At 37.7% G+C, this 14,600-nt stretch overlaps 1 protein-coding gene across 2 annotated transcripts in view; it reads left to right on the forward strand.

Annotated features, from left to right (window-relative positions):
• Positions 1 to 14,600, forward strand: part of TLR5 (toll like receptor 5) — a 65,575-nt gene that overhangs the window by 12,392 nt on the left and 38,583 nt on the right. For both annotated transcript variants that reach the window (XM_003767727.4, XM_031967074.1), the window contains one exon: positions 4,807 to 4,976. The gene's annotated coding sequence lies outside the window, so the exon portion shown is untranslated. The remainder of the gene's footprint in view (positions 1 to 4,806; positions 4,977 to 14,600) is intronic.

The following is a 14,600-nucleotide window of genomic DNA, read 5'->3' on the forward strand; positions in this document are numbered from 1 at the left end:
AAGGGGGATCAGAGGTGAAGGGGGGATAGCGATAGCAATGTGTGCAGCTGCCTCAAGAAGCCAGCCAGCAGTCTCTCTGCCCCTGTGCCTCCACCCACCAAAATCGTCATTTCCTATACAACACATTAGGACTTGCACAAAGAGTGGGCGGGGGCCATTCTTTCTCCAAGCATATATATTAATAGAGTATGGTCCAATTACTATTTAGCCTCACATGCTTGGGACCTCAGTGCATCAACTCGAGCTTCAGACCATTACACCATATCCTGCAACCATGCTTTCGCAATTCTCCTTTAATTCCTTCTGCTTTTCAAGTTATCCTTCAACTTTTCTCTGTATTTATTTTGTATGTACCTATGCTTTCTCCCCATTAGAATGTTTGCTCCTTGACTGTATATGCAAGTTGTTTTTTGCGGGGGGAGGGGGGGAGGGTTTCTTGAGTTTGGGTTTTGTTTGTTGTTGTTGTTGTTGTTTTGGTGAGGAGGAGAGTCAGTCTTTGCTTGTATTCTCAGAATTTAGCACATTAGCAGTATACAATGAGCTAGAGAAAGAAATGGCAAAGCACTCCAGTATTTCTGCTAAGAGTTCACAAAGAGCGAGACATGGCTAAAAAATGACAACAAAAAACAATTTGTTGAAAAACTGGTGTCTCCCAGAAATCCACCACTTCATTTTTAATAAGTCATTGTCTTTCCTTCCTTTTATTCCCACAATGCTCACAGGTTCCTCTCCAAGTGACATCCAAACAATGGTCCAGGATACCTTTCCCCTGCTCTTGTTTTCCCTTCTTGTAATATCATTGCCATAGTCCTGCACATGCCTAGACCAGACTTTGGGTAGCTAACTCTTAGATTGTCCTACTAATGATACTACTACACTCCAAGTGTAGTGCCGTGCAGTGAGCCTGAAAATTTGGCATTCCATTCAAGACCTCTTATTGTTCTTTTTGGTTATTTTGGTCCATCTATTATGTCTTTCTTTGTATTTCTAAAAGAGGCTATGTTATACCTCATTTACCATGTAGCCTTAATCCCTGATTGGATTAAAGACCTTAGCTTAAAAATGCCAAGATTGCCCACTGCAACCAGGTGTAACTAAGTGTCCTGATCTGTTTCTGGCCATTGGACCCAGAAGGCTCTGGAGAAGAGAGTGATTGGCTTTATACAGCCCTCCCTCACTTAAATCTAACTCATTGCATGTCATGGTATCTCCTCCCCAGTATCATGGTCCTCTTTGAGAATGAAGGGCAAACAACCACCTATACTTCTTAAAATGAAATGCTTGGTAAAGAAAGAAACATCCTCAGGCTATATATTCCTAAATAGCACTGAAACTAGCAGGATATTTTTAAAACAATAGAGACTCATCCTTTATCTGGGCCAGCTTCTTCCTAATGTTCACTCCTCTTTTTTTCCTCCCCCTTTCCTATATGTTTTTTTTTCCTTCAAATCTTAACCCTTTAGCTATCAAAACTGAAAGGCTGGCAGGTGGCCTAGCTCTTAGAACAAAGAGGATATTTATTTTTCCTATCTTTTTAAATTTCATTCTCAATTACATGTTAAAACATTTTTAACATTTCTGTTTTTTTTTTTTAATTTTGAGTTCCCAATTATCTCCCTTTCCTCTTTGCTCCTTGAGAAGGCAAGCAATTTGCTATAAATTATACATGTGTAGTCATGCAAAACACATTTTCCATATTAGTCATGTTGTAAAAGAAAACACAGATCAAAAAAAGAGAAAGTTTAAAAAAAAAAAGCTTTAATCTGAATTTAGACTCCATTAGTTCTTTCTCTAGAGATAGATAACATATTTCATCGTAGGACCTTCAAAACGGTCTTGGATCATTGTATTTCTGAGAAAAGCTAAGTCATTGGTAGTTGATAATCATGCAGTATTGTTGTTGTGTATATTGTTTGTACAACGTTCTCCTGGTTCTGCTCACTTCATTTTGCTTTAGTTCATGTAAGTCTTCCCAAGATTTTCAAAGAGCATCATGCTTATCATTTCTTATAGCACAGTAGTATTCCATTACAATTTATCCAGTCATTCCCCAACAGATAGGCATCTTTAATTCTTTGCCACCACAAAAAGAACTGCTATAAATATTTTTGTATATGTAGGCCCTTTTCCTTTTTCTTTGATTTCTGTTATATACACCTAGTAGTAATTTTGCTTTTTAGCCCTTTAGGCAAAGTTCCAAATGGAGTATAGGTTTGTCTAGTCTTTATTTATAATCCTCCACCCCATCCCTTTTCTTTCAGCTGACTGACGGCTCTCAAGTAATGGCAATGGCTTCATTCTGACACTAATCTTCAGTTCATAATTTTCCCAGCTTTTGATTTGACCTTTGCATCCTACCCCAAATGAAAGACAGGTGGAAGGTGGCAAGGGGGGAGTAGGGGAATATGGGAATGAAGAGAAGGGAAAAGCTGAGATGTATCCTTCCTTAATAATTATTTTTGCTCCCCCCTCTGTTTTTCTGGAAGTCTCATTTGTATCTCCTGAGATTTTGCCTTATTAGTCCACTTATAAGAAGTTGATACATAGTAGCTGCAGGGCAAAGGATGCATAAATCCAGTCAGTTTTAGTTTTGATCATATCAAAAAGTTATAACTTAGGTGAGGCACTCAAATTTCCTAAAAGAATTTGTGCCAGAATACCTTAATTCAAATCCCAGATCACCTGATCACTGTATTTGTGTCTATGGACAATTCTTGGTTTCCTTATAGGTACAATGGGAGGGTTATATCGGTTATGTTGTACCCTCTCTAGGTTCCTTCTACCAATTTTCACTCTCACTGGCAGGTTGGGTTTTCGGAGTGCGGTCAACTACTATTCCTTTCAGAATTATAAGAGTAATGCTGAGAGGTTAGATGTGGTATTCTAGTACAATAGCTCATGATCTCTGACCAGTGTGCATCAGAAATATCATCTAACCAGTTATTCTCCTCCCACTATCAATTAATTTATTAACATCAATTACCAGAGACTTTTCCTGATATAAATATAGTAAAAGCCTAATTTTAAAAAGTTCCCCAATTTTTACACATGCATTCCCATAAGTATATACAGAGTCCAGAGAAAAATGGGTTTGAGTTTAGAGAACACATGATAAAAGTATAACTCATAACACCTGGCTGGATGGAAGTGTTGTCTCCCTTTGTAGAAACATTTTTGAAGTTCCCTTCAAAACGTCAAAATTTTTGAAGATATGTGTAACTTCCTTTTTGGCCCCAAGAATTGGGACCATTAAAGAGTCCTGAAGTGAACTTCTCCCTATATATCTATTTCATCCTCTTTCAGAGTAGATGCATTGTTTGTTACTGGTCCAGTTTCTTAAATGATGAGATCAGTTCAGCGAAAGGGGAAGGTTATGCTCCCTTTAGGCTAATTCTATGTCCCACACCTTACACCTACAGCTAGTCCATCAAAGAAATAGCCTCCTTTGAAAAGGTAATCTGGACACTGAATATCTTCTTAGTTAAAATCATTGAAGTTGATCTATCACTCCTCTTTACTGATGACTAATAGAGGTTTTTCCCTTTTGAAATCCATGATCCTATGATAATCTTGTGAGTTAAACTAAATCATGTCTTAAACTGATATATGACTCAATGTTCACTAATGAGCCAGTATCTATTAATGTCTCTCTATCCTTTACATACATGTTGCCCAGTAGAGTTTGGAATATAGTGAACTGGCAAAGACCAAGTCAAGAAGGAGAACCAGGAGAGAAAAGTGTAATGGAACCTAGGAGAGAAAAAAGTATATTTAGAAGGAGAGGAGGGTCAACTGTGTCAAATTCCTCATAATTTTCAATGAGAATGAGCCCTGAGAAGAGACCACTGAATTTGCCAGTTAGGAGATTGTTGGTAACTTTCATGAGATTGGGAATGGCCTACCAAAGTCCTTTTCAACAAGATGTTTTAGGTTCCAGCAGTTGTTTTTATTCAAGCAAAAAATACTATTTTTAAAAGTTTTATTGATTCCTTTGTTTCTCACACCAGTCATTTCTTGCTATCCTCCTCTTTATTAAATCCTCCCTTACACCCAAGGAAAACCAGCTAAGATTGACAAGATAATCAAGTCTGAGGCTATATGCCATGCTTTGCTCCTGTGGTTCCACACCCTTCAAATGAGAGGAGTACTGTGTGTTCTATCATTTGTTCTTTCAGACCAATGTTGGTCAATGCCAGTAGTCTGAGTTGGGCAGCCTTTTAGTTTTAATTTGCATAATTATAGCTATTAAGCATATTGTTCTTATGGTACTGCTCACACCACTCTGCTTGGCTTCATATATCTTCCCAACTTTCTTTAAATGCTTTTTGTGCTGGTTGTTCAGTTATGTCCAACTCTTCATGATCCCATTTGGAGATTCCTTGGCAAAGATACTAGAGCAGTTTGTCATTTCCTTCCTCCGTTCATTTTACAGATAAAGAAACTGAGGCAAACAGAATTAAGTGACTTGCTGAGAGTCACACAATTAGTAAATGTCTGAGACTGGATTTGAATTCAGAGAGATGAGTCTTCCTGACTCCAGACCTTGTTCTCTACTCACTGTGTCATCTAGTTGCCCCATTCATGCTTTGCATTCATGACTGTATATGGAACAGAAATGGTCCCTCGAATTCACATGCCACATGTTCAACCATTCCTTAACCAATGGTTACCTTTGTTTCCAGTCTTATGCTGCTACAAAAAGTCATGTCTATATTTTTAAGTTCTAAGTGCTGCAAATTATGAAAGCAACTTCAGCCCATTTTCTGATTTTCCAAATCCCATTAACAGTTTTTCTTCTCTGTCCAGGAAACAACAGATACAAATAACCTCTTAATGACACACAAGGGAAATATGGACCATCATCACCCTCAAGGATATTCATCAATGCCAGGATCTGAAGTGTGTTTAATACAAGAGATAATTGCATTTTGAAATCTAAGAGATTCTATTGGCTGTCCAATTGTTAGAATAAGGAGGTAAGTGTTTCAGATACATGTGATACTTGTAAATGTATGTGTTTATGCTTCTTCTATTGAAGGCTTGCCATTTAATGAGGGAAAGGATATATCTGTAAATAAATATAGTATAAGAAAATACTTAAATTGATTTCTGATCTCATTTATTTGGAAGGGAACTCAAATAATGCAGATCATAACTGTGTCCATGGCATGTGGCTTTTATCCATGTCATCCCAGAAATTCAGCATAGAGCATCCAAGCAATATATTGTAGGTCTTTTTTATTTTCACTTGACATTATCAGGGTACCTGTGGAGCATTCTGTCATCCCTCACTCTTACCTCATGATCAACCTGTTTTTTCTTCCCATCAGAGAGTTCCCTGGTAGCTTCTTTACTCCTGTTCTTCTCTGAGATTTCTCATTGATTATATGTTGGATCCTGCTCATACCCACCATATTCCTCTCAATATTCTCTCTGTGTTATTCATTTTTTGCTTTTTGTAATCTATCACATTCCATGTCTCACTGTCATATAGGTACACCAGTAGAATGTTAATATGAAAAAAGGCAGGCTGTTGTTTCCAAGGGAAACTTGTAGTCATTAATGAAAGACGAACCCTAAAGAAAGTCCACTGGATTTGACAATTAGGTAATTTTTGGAAAGAGCAGCGGAGCCATCATATTTGGATCCTGACATTATAGATGTCCTTATATGAGTAGTAAAATGGCCTCGAAGAGTACAAAGTCTGTAAAAGCAATCAAATTGGACCAGATGTTTATAGAAGATCTGTATTAGAAATGCTACAATTGTGAGTATATTGAGGGATGGAGACAAAATATATCAAATCAGTGAGAAAGATTTCAGACTTTCTTAATACCAAAAATAACAACAATAAGGCAAACAAGAAAATATGGGCCTGTAGACTGCCTCTGCCATATACAAAGATACAAAATCTTTAGGAGAGTCATCTATACAGAATTCAAGAGCAACCTCATTAAGGCTATCAGTAAGGAACAAAGAGGCTTTCAAAAGCAATATTCAAGAGATGACTATATTTTTACCATTTTGCACTTGACTGAAAGATGGAAAGAATATAAGATGTCACTGTGTTTATTGTTGTTTGTTGTTTATAAGAAAGCATTTGATACAAACAGTAAAAGAAGGAAACAAGAAAGGAAAGAAAGAAGAAAGGAAGGAAAAGGAGGGAGAAAGGGAGGGAGGAAATCTTATCTCATTTAATGCTCACAACACTTTTAGAATATAGGTACTAGTTACACAATAACTATACATGACCAAAACGTTATTTTGCTGTACAAAAAGAATCAGACTCTGAAATATTGTACAATTAGCTTGTGAAGGAAATCAAAAATGCAGGTGGGCATAAATATAGGGATTGGGAATTCAATGTAATGGTTTTTAGTCATCTCCCAGAGTTCTTTTTCTGGGCATAGCTGGTTCAGTTCATTACTGCTCCATTGGAAATGATTTGGTTGATCTCGTTGCTGAGGATGGCCTGGTTCATCAGAACTGGTCATCTTATAGTATTGTTGTTGAAGTATATAATGATCTCCTGGTCCTGCTCATTTCACTCAGCATCAGTTCATGTAAGTCTCTCCAGGCCTTTCTGAAATCATCCTGTTGGTCATTTCTTACAGAACAGTAATATTCCATAATATTCATATACCACAATTTATTCAGCCATTCTCCAATTGATGGACATCCATTCAGTTTCCAGTTTTTAGCTACTACAAAAAGGGCTGCCACAAACATTCGTGCACATACAGGTCCCTTTCCCTTCTTTATAATCTCTTTGGGATATAATCCCAGTAGTAACACTGCTGGATCAAAGGGTATGCACAGTTTGATAACTTTTTGAGCATAGTTCCAAACTACTCTCCAAAATGGTTGGATTCGTTCACAACTCCACCAACAATGCATCAATGTCCCAGTTTTCCCGCATCCCCTCCAACAATCATCATTATTTTTTCCTGTCATCTTAGCCAATCTGACAGGTGTGTAGTGGTATCTTAGAGTTGTCTTAATTTGCATTTCTCTGATTAATAATGACTTGGAGCATCTTTTCATATGACTAGAAATAGTTTCAATTTCTTCATCTGAGAATTGTCTGTTCATATCCTTTGACCATTTTTCAATTGGAGAATGGCTTGATTTTTTATAAATTAGAGTTAATTCTCTATATATTTTGGAAAATAGAATATAGGTACTAGTAATATCCCTATTTTTTACTGTTAAGGAAATTGAGGCAGACAGAAGTTAAGTCATTTGCCAAGGATTTCAGAGCTAGGTTCAGTTATCCTGATCTGCGTCTAACGCTGGCCCCAGATGGCTCTGGAGGGGAAAGTAAGGCAGGTGACCATGACCAGCCTTCCCTCACTTACATCCAATTCATTTGTATGTTGTAGCATCACCTCTTTGATGTCATAGTCCTCTTCAAAAATAAAGAACAAACCATCACAACAGCTAGGAAGTAGAACAAAGTGCTTTCTTAAAAGCTCTTTTCTGACAAAGTTTCTCCTGATCATACTTTACAGAATCATAGATTTAGAGCTAGAAAAAACCTTAGAGGTCATCTAAGGTCCTCATTTAACCAATGAGGAAACTGAGGCACAGAGAGATTAAGCTCTTTGCCCAGGATCACACAGGCAGAATGAGGTTTCAAACTCAAATCTCATGATTTCAAATTCAGCACTCCTGCTTTAGCACTCTTCTCACTGAACCACAATATTTCCCTTCAAAAATATTCAAGATGACTTGAAAAATATAAAACTGAAAAAATCCTGTTTAGGAAAATGCGCTGATCTTAAATATTCAGTAAAGCATAACACATAGAGGTGTAAAACATAGAGATTTTGCCATTGTAGTGGAAAAGACTGATTGCAGAGTCTACGTTAAAGGTTCCTCACTCATTGTGAAATTCTCCAAATGCTCCTATTTGTGAATGAAATTGCATCAAATCCCAGAGCAGTGCAGTGCAGTGTCTCCTGAAAGATAGACAAACCACTCCAAAAGAGTTTGGCCTGACTATTCACATGGGAAAAATCAATTGGATAAAGAATGTTTATTGCCCAGATATGATACACACTAGTATGTAGATCATTGAGCTGGACCTAGAAGGAGCGTGGAATGGATTACTTTTGGAAAATTATTAAATTCCTTTCATGTCATAATAAAGAAGGGAATAAATGCAAAAGAAGGATAAGAAATATGAGGGCTGCTAAAAATCATTTATATCTAGGTATCTGGTGGGGGAAAGGGTGCAGGGAGGGTTGGGTTGAACACAGATGCCAAATAAGTTGGAGATTGATTATGAATGGCCTTGACCACCACTCGAGAGTTTAAAAATATTTAATTGAATTGAAGAATTTAATTGCCTTAAAACAACCAACCATCAATTAAATTGGGGGGGGGGGGGAGGAAGGAATGAAGAAACTATCCCAATACCAAATTCAACAAACATCATTTGAATTAAAATAATAGGACTATTCACAGTAAGACAGTGAGCTCTCTTGACTGCTGGTATTCATACCTAAAAATTTCCCTTTGTCATTACCTACCTTTTCTTCTCTCCCTGCAACCTTAAAATATGTTGGCCCTTCCTCTTGCCAAAGCTAATCTAATTACAGGGTTTATTGATAGCATACAAATGACTGGTAGAACACTCACTCTTATAAAAAGAAATACGCATCTGCCTCCCTGCCAACCTGGGTCCTAGATTTTGTCTGGCTCGGGAAAATTAAGCCACAAACCCAGGAAATTGGCTCTCTCCATTTAGTAGACCAATTCCAGATGGTCTGTGGTTGGGACCTATGAGGTTTTGTACTGAGGAAATGAGATAGTTTGCCCAATCTAGGGCAAACAAACCCCAGTACCTTTGAATAAACCAATTATGAGTAGGTCAGATAAGGTTCAACACAGAGGGGTTATTAGAATTCCTTTGGTACGAAGGGGTTCCACTCATGGATATTCATCAGTTATTATAGCTGTCTCTATTCCCAGATCTCCCTTCTCCTTTGAGGAAAGGAGCATAATCTAACCAGCTGCATCAATCTCCCTCTGCTGGCTCCTTTCTTTTTGCCTATAAAAATTCTCAACACTCACCCAAACTAGGGAAAAGCAAAGAAAGAGAAGAGAAAAAGAAAGAAGAAAAGAAAAATTTCCCTTGACCATGCCATTTTTCAAGTTATTGTCTTCCCCTTTACTAAATTAGAAGATATAATTAGTGTGTTAATCATTCATTATCTCTCAAGCCCAGGCAATGTGGTCTCCATCCCTTCCACTCTCCCGAAACTGCTCTTTAAGGTTAGGAATGACTTCCTAAATACCATATTCAGTGATTTTTTTCTTAGTCCTCATCTTTTCTATAGGATGATATCATACTCCTCCTGCTGTTTGTGCTTTTTCTTTCCTCAACTTTGTGATACTGCTTCTATAGGCTTTCCTCCTTCTTTGACTAGCCACTCCTCTATCTCTTCTGCAGCTCATTTACCTCTTTACCAACTTAATGAGACTGCTTGAATTCTCTCCTGTTCTCTCTTTCTTCATTTCTCTCTTTCTCTTCTTCTTTCATTCTCTCATTCTTTCTCTCACTTTCTCTCTAATTCTCTCTCCCATTCATTTTCTTTATCATTCTTTCTCTCTCATTTTTTTGTTCCTCTGTTTCTGTCTGTCTCTTTCTCATTCTCTATCCCCCCTCTATTTCTCTCTCTCTCTCTTCTTCCCTTACTCCTGTCTCCTTCAGTGAACTCATTCATTCCTGTGACTTCAATAATCATATCTAAGCATAATTCCCTAATGTAGATACTAAACACAAATTTCTCTTCAGAGCTTTTTTCAAACTTTCTGAATACTTGCTTGATTATTTCTACCTAGATGTCCCTCCAGAAGCTAAAACTAAAAGCAGCAAATAGAGGGAGACCTGACTTCAAATCCAGCCTCAGACACTTACTAGTTGCGTGACCTTGGGGCTTTTCATTTAACCTTCATTCAGTTTCCTCACCTGTAAAATGGACATAATAATAGCATCTACCTTTCATGGTTGTTTCAAGGACCAAATGAGATAATATTTGTAAATATTTGTACTGTACTTTAGTACAGTAACTAACAACCAAAAAAAAAGTGTTCCTTCTAACCTTCTTATGTAAGAGAACTCCCAGTCACCTAGGCTAAAGACCTGAGAATTATCACTGATTTTAGCTTCTCCTGAACCCCCAACTGCCTCCAGCTGTGGTTGGTTGCTATATGTTGTTAATTCTCTTTCCAGAGTTTTTCTTTGTCCTCTCCGTGGTTCAGTGGTTGCCTATTGTCTCTTAAGATCAAATATAAACTCCTCCATTTGACATTTCAAGCCCTGTACAACCTGACTCCTGATTACCTTTTGAGATTCATTATATATTATTCCCCTTTATATCTTCTACTGTCTGGTGACAAAGAGAAGTTTGTGCTTTTCCTAATGCAAGCATTCTATCTCCTATCTCAGTATTTCTGCATGGACTAACCGGCATATATAATTTTCATGCCCTCTTTACCTCCATCTTCTTTAATTCCTCAAATACTTCAAATCTTCTTTTTATGTATCTGCCACTGAAATCTCTAAACCAGAAACAATGCTCTGGAGAACTAAACCATTCAAGTTTGGAATTCTTACCCAAGGGCCCACTTGGATCTGAGTACAAATTCATCTGGCCCACTATTGGGCCAGATCAAGTTGAGCCATCTTGGTCCTAGCAGATTTTACATTCTATTACTGCCATCTTTTTACTTGTATGCTTTGCCACTGCTAGCATGTATCTCCTTCCTCTTTTCACCTCTTTTTCTCAAAATTGCAATGAAACTCTGAGTGTCATTTCTACTAGAAATGACATATCTACTCTCTTTAGATTTCCTTGTGTAACTTCTCAAACCCAAATATTTCTCCCTGGTCAACATTCTCCTAATAGGAGATTTTAATTTTAATTTTAATAAAATATTTCTTCCTGTCAGAATATAAGCTCCTTGAGAGCAGGGTCTGTGACACTTTTATATTTTTATTCCTGGCACTTACTACAGTGTTTGGCACATATTGCTGAATAAATGCTTTTTTCTTTTATTCAAAGTTTAGCTCAAGCCCTACCTTTTACATGAAAACTTTCCTGAACCCCCTAAATGATATAAAAATATGTTACATGTATTTTTTGTCTACTCATATTTGTATATTATTTCCCTTCTATAGAATATAAGTAACCTGGTGGCAGGGACTGTTCCATATATATATATATATATTTTTTTTTTGATTGCTTCATTTTTTCCTCCCTGAATTCCCAGTACCTGGTAGGTAATAAGTAATTAATCAATGCTTGTTGATTACCTTGCATATTATACGGGATTAGGAAATGTCATTGAATTGAATGAACATTGAATTGAAATGTGCCCAGGGATCCTAATGAGAACAGCTTACAAGAAACAAAATGAACTTTTGGGTTAGGAAGTGACAATTCAACAGAAGGATGGGGAATACTCTGATCTTTCTGAGCTTTATAGGACATTAGCCAGTCATTTATATGCAAAAATCATGCTAATGATGTGTGTGACTGAAAAGGCTAGGTAAGTGTTACATACATTTTTTCTTCTGCATACATGAAAAGCTTGCCCTTTGGTCTGTGGTTGGGGCCGTTATTTGTGGAACCTATTATTATTGCTGTCACAGGCTTTTCATTCATCTAGACTGATGTGTTAGCACAAATCAAGCTTCTGCTCTCTCCTATCTTCCCTCCCCCCTCTCTCCTTCCCCTTTTCCTTCCCAGCCAGCCTTGAATCTTGCCCATAAAGTTTCTTTCTCTGCTATCACTGCCTGCTGTTTCCCAGCATTTTCTAGCTATGCTCTATTTATCTCTTGAGCAGAGAAAACAAGTGGGGGTCACCTCAGCTTGCCATTTACCTCCTATTGTCCAACCTATATACATGCCCCACTCTGTGGCAGAGGACATCCAGCTTCAGCGTTTCAAAGCTGATTAGCCATTTGTTTGTATGATGGGACTCAACAAATTGCAGAAGCCAAGTTGTCATGGCATCTAGATACGTTATCATAACACTTAGCAATTGTGACCAAGTTTCTTGGTCAGTGTGAATGCTGCTGCAACCAAGGCTAGACCTCCCTGGAAGCCCAGTTGGGGAACTGCTATATAGACAAGCCCAGGCTTTGCTCTGGCTTTTTGTTTTGGGGGGTTTTTGATTTGTTGTTGTTTTAAATCTCAAGCTCCTAAGCAAGAAAAGACTGAAACAGGGGAATTCAGATTCTTTCTCGATAAAAGTCTGGTGCAGCTTCTGTCTTCACCTTCCCAATTTCCCTGTCTTTTTGAGGGGGAATGGAAGGGGACAGGGGAGAAGAGGGAGAAAGAAAGAAGGAGAGAGGGAGAGAGAGAAAGAAATGGGGATGGAAGAGGGATGGAGAGAAAGAGAGACAGAGACAGAAACAAAGAGAGAGACAGAGACAGAGTCAGAAAAAGACAGAGATAGACAGACAGACAAAGACCAAGAGATAGAGAGAAATGGATAACAATTTTTGCAAACCAAACCACTATATGATTGGTGTAGAAATATTCTGGAGAAGGAATTCTCCCTATCAATGCAGATTAACAATAACTCTCCAATTTTTTTTTTAGAACATCAGAGATTTTAATCATTTTTTATGTCTTGGACCCCATTGGTACTCTTGGAAAGCCTATGGATCCCTTCTTGGAATGATGTTTTTAATTGAGTAAAATAAAATACATGTTTACAAAGAAAACAAATTATGATGAAATATCGTTTTTAATAATAAAAAAAAATGTTCTCAGACCCTATGTTAAGACATTCTCGGATCTAGAAAATTGTCTAGAGGCACTAATAGGTTAAATAGCTTGTCCAGGTAGTCAGTAAGTGGGGATCAGCTCATTTTAATGCAGCCAGTCTAATAAAGTCTGACTCCTAAATTTGAAGTCACATTTACTGAATCCTATTTTAGGGTATCCTTTTTTCTTTTTTGGTCTTCTTGCTGTTGCATGTTGGACAAATATAGGTCAATAGAGGGCAGCAGCAGCTCACTCCATTAGCAGCGGATGCACATTCACCCAAGTTTCCAAAGTTGGAAACACTTTGGGGGAGCAGATGATAATCATGGTTTGAATAAATGAAACTGGATACTTTGTGAGCATCTTCCTTTGCTAAAACTTACCAAATCTAATAAAAATGGTAATAACTGATATTTGGTCGACAGGATGGACTTCTTAGCCTCACTTCCCACACTCTTCAACCTAATTCTAATTCAGTGTAGTTTTTGAATCCTTTTCCTCCCACTGTGTCCATACACAAAAGTAATGTTTTGTATGAGGCAAGCTAATCCAGCCTATATAAGCTCTTTTGAGATTTCCTCTTTTTTTTTTCACCTATGCTTATTCTCCATACCTGGAATGTCATCAACTCTTTTACACATAAGAAAATCCTCCCTATTTTTCACTGATCAGTTACATTTCTATTTCCTCTAGGAATATGGAATTGATGTTTCCATTTTCTGAATGGTCAATGTTTATCTGTACCATTTGTTTAGGATTTAGATTTAGATTTAATTCAATGATATTATTTATTAAGGACCTACTATGAGCCAGATGCACTTGGGATCAGATTTAAAAAAGGAAAGAAGCAAAGAAGGAAGGAAGGAAAGAAATAAGGAAGGGAGGAAGGAAGTGAAGGAGGAAAGGAGGAAGGAAGGGGAGAAGGAATAAAAAAGGAAGGGAAGGAGAAGAAGGAAGGAAGGAATGAGGAAGGAAAGAAGAGAAGAAATGAAGGGGGGAAAAGAAGGAAGGGATGAAAGAAGGAAGGATGGGAGGGAGGGAGGAAAGGAAGGAGGAAGAAAGTAAAGAAGGGAGGAAAGAATAAAGAGAGGAAGGAAAGAAGAGAAGGAGGGAGGAAAGGAAGGAGGAAGAAAGCAAAGAAGGGAGGAAAGAATAAGAAGAAGGAAAGAAAAGAAAGAAAAAAGGAAGGAAAGAAGAGAAGGAGGAAGGGAAGGAAGCAGGAAAGGAAGGAGGAAGAAAGGAAAGAAGGGAGGAAAGAATAAGAGAGGAAGAAAAGAAGAGAAGGAGGGAGGGAAGGAAGTAGGAAAGAAAGGAGGAAGAAAGGAAAGAAGGGAGGAAAGAAAAAGAGAGGAAGAAAAGAAAAGAAAAAAAAGGAAGGAAAGAAGAGAAGAAGGGAGGGAAGGAAGGAAAGAAAGGAATTTTAAGAAGGAAGCATGGGGACATATTTAAAATGTCAGTGATATGGAGTTGGAAAGCTAAATAGCTAGGTCTTGAGGGAAAACTATTATGAGATCTTTTAAGGCTCTCTAAGAGAATAAGATTCATTTTAGATAACTACTAAGAATTTAATTTACGAAGAAATATTTTTAAATACACTAATGTATCTCCCCTTCTGGGGTATATCCCTAACTCCAAGTTGCAGGTTGCGTCCATATGGAATGATAGCTACCACAGGTTTAGAGTTCTCAGTGGATCCACACTCCTAAAATTTTAGCTCATGGACCTCCCCAGTGTGCTTAATTTTAGCAGTCAGCCAAGAGACACAATCATCTCAAAGCAAAAGCATTTCCTCTGATGCCACTGTAGAAGCCCAGG

The sequence above is a fragment of the Sarcophilus harrisii genome, chromosome 4 (genome assembly GCF_902635505.1).
Source record: "Sarcophilus harrisii chromosome 4, mSarHar1.11, whole genome shotgun sequence".
NCBI lineage: Eukaryota > Metazoa > Chordata > Mammalia > Dasyuromorphia > Dasyuridae > Sarcophilus > Sarcophilus harrisii.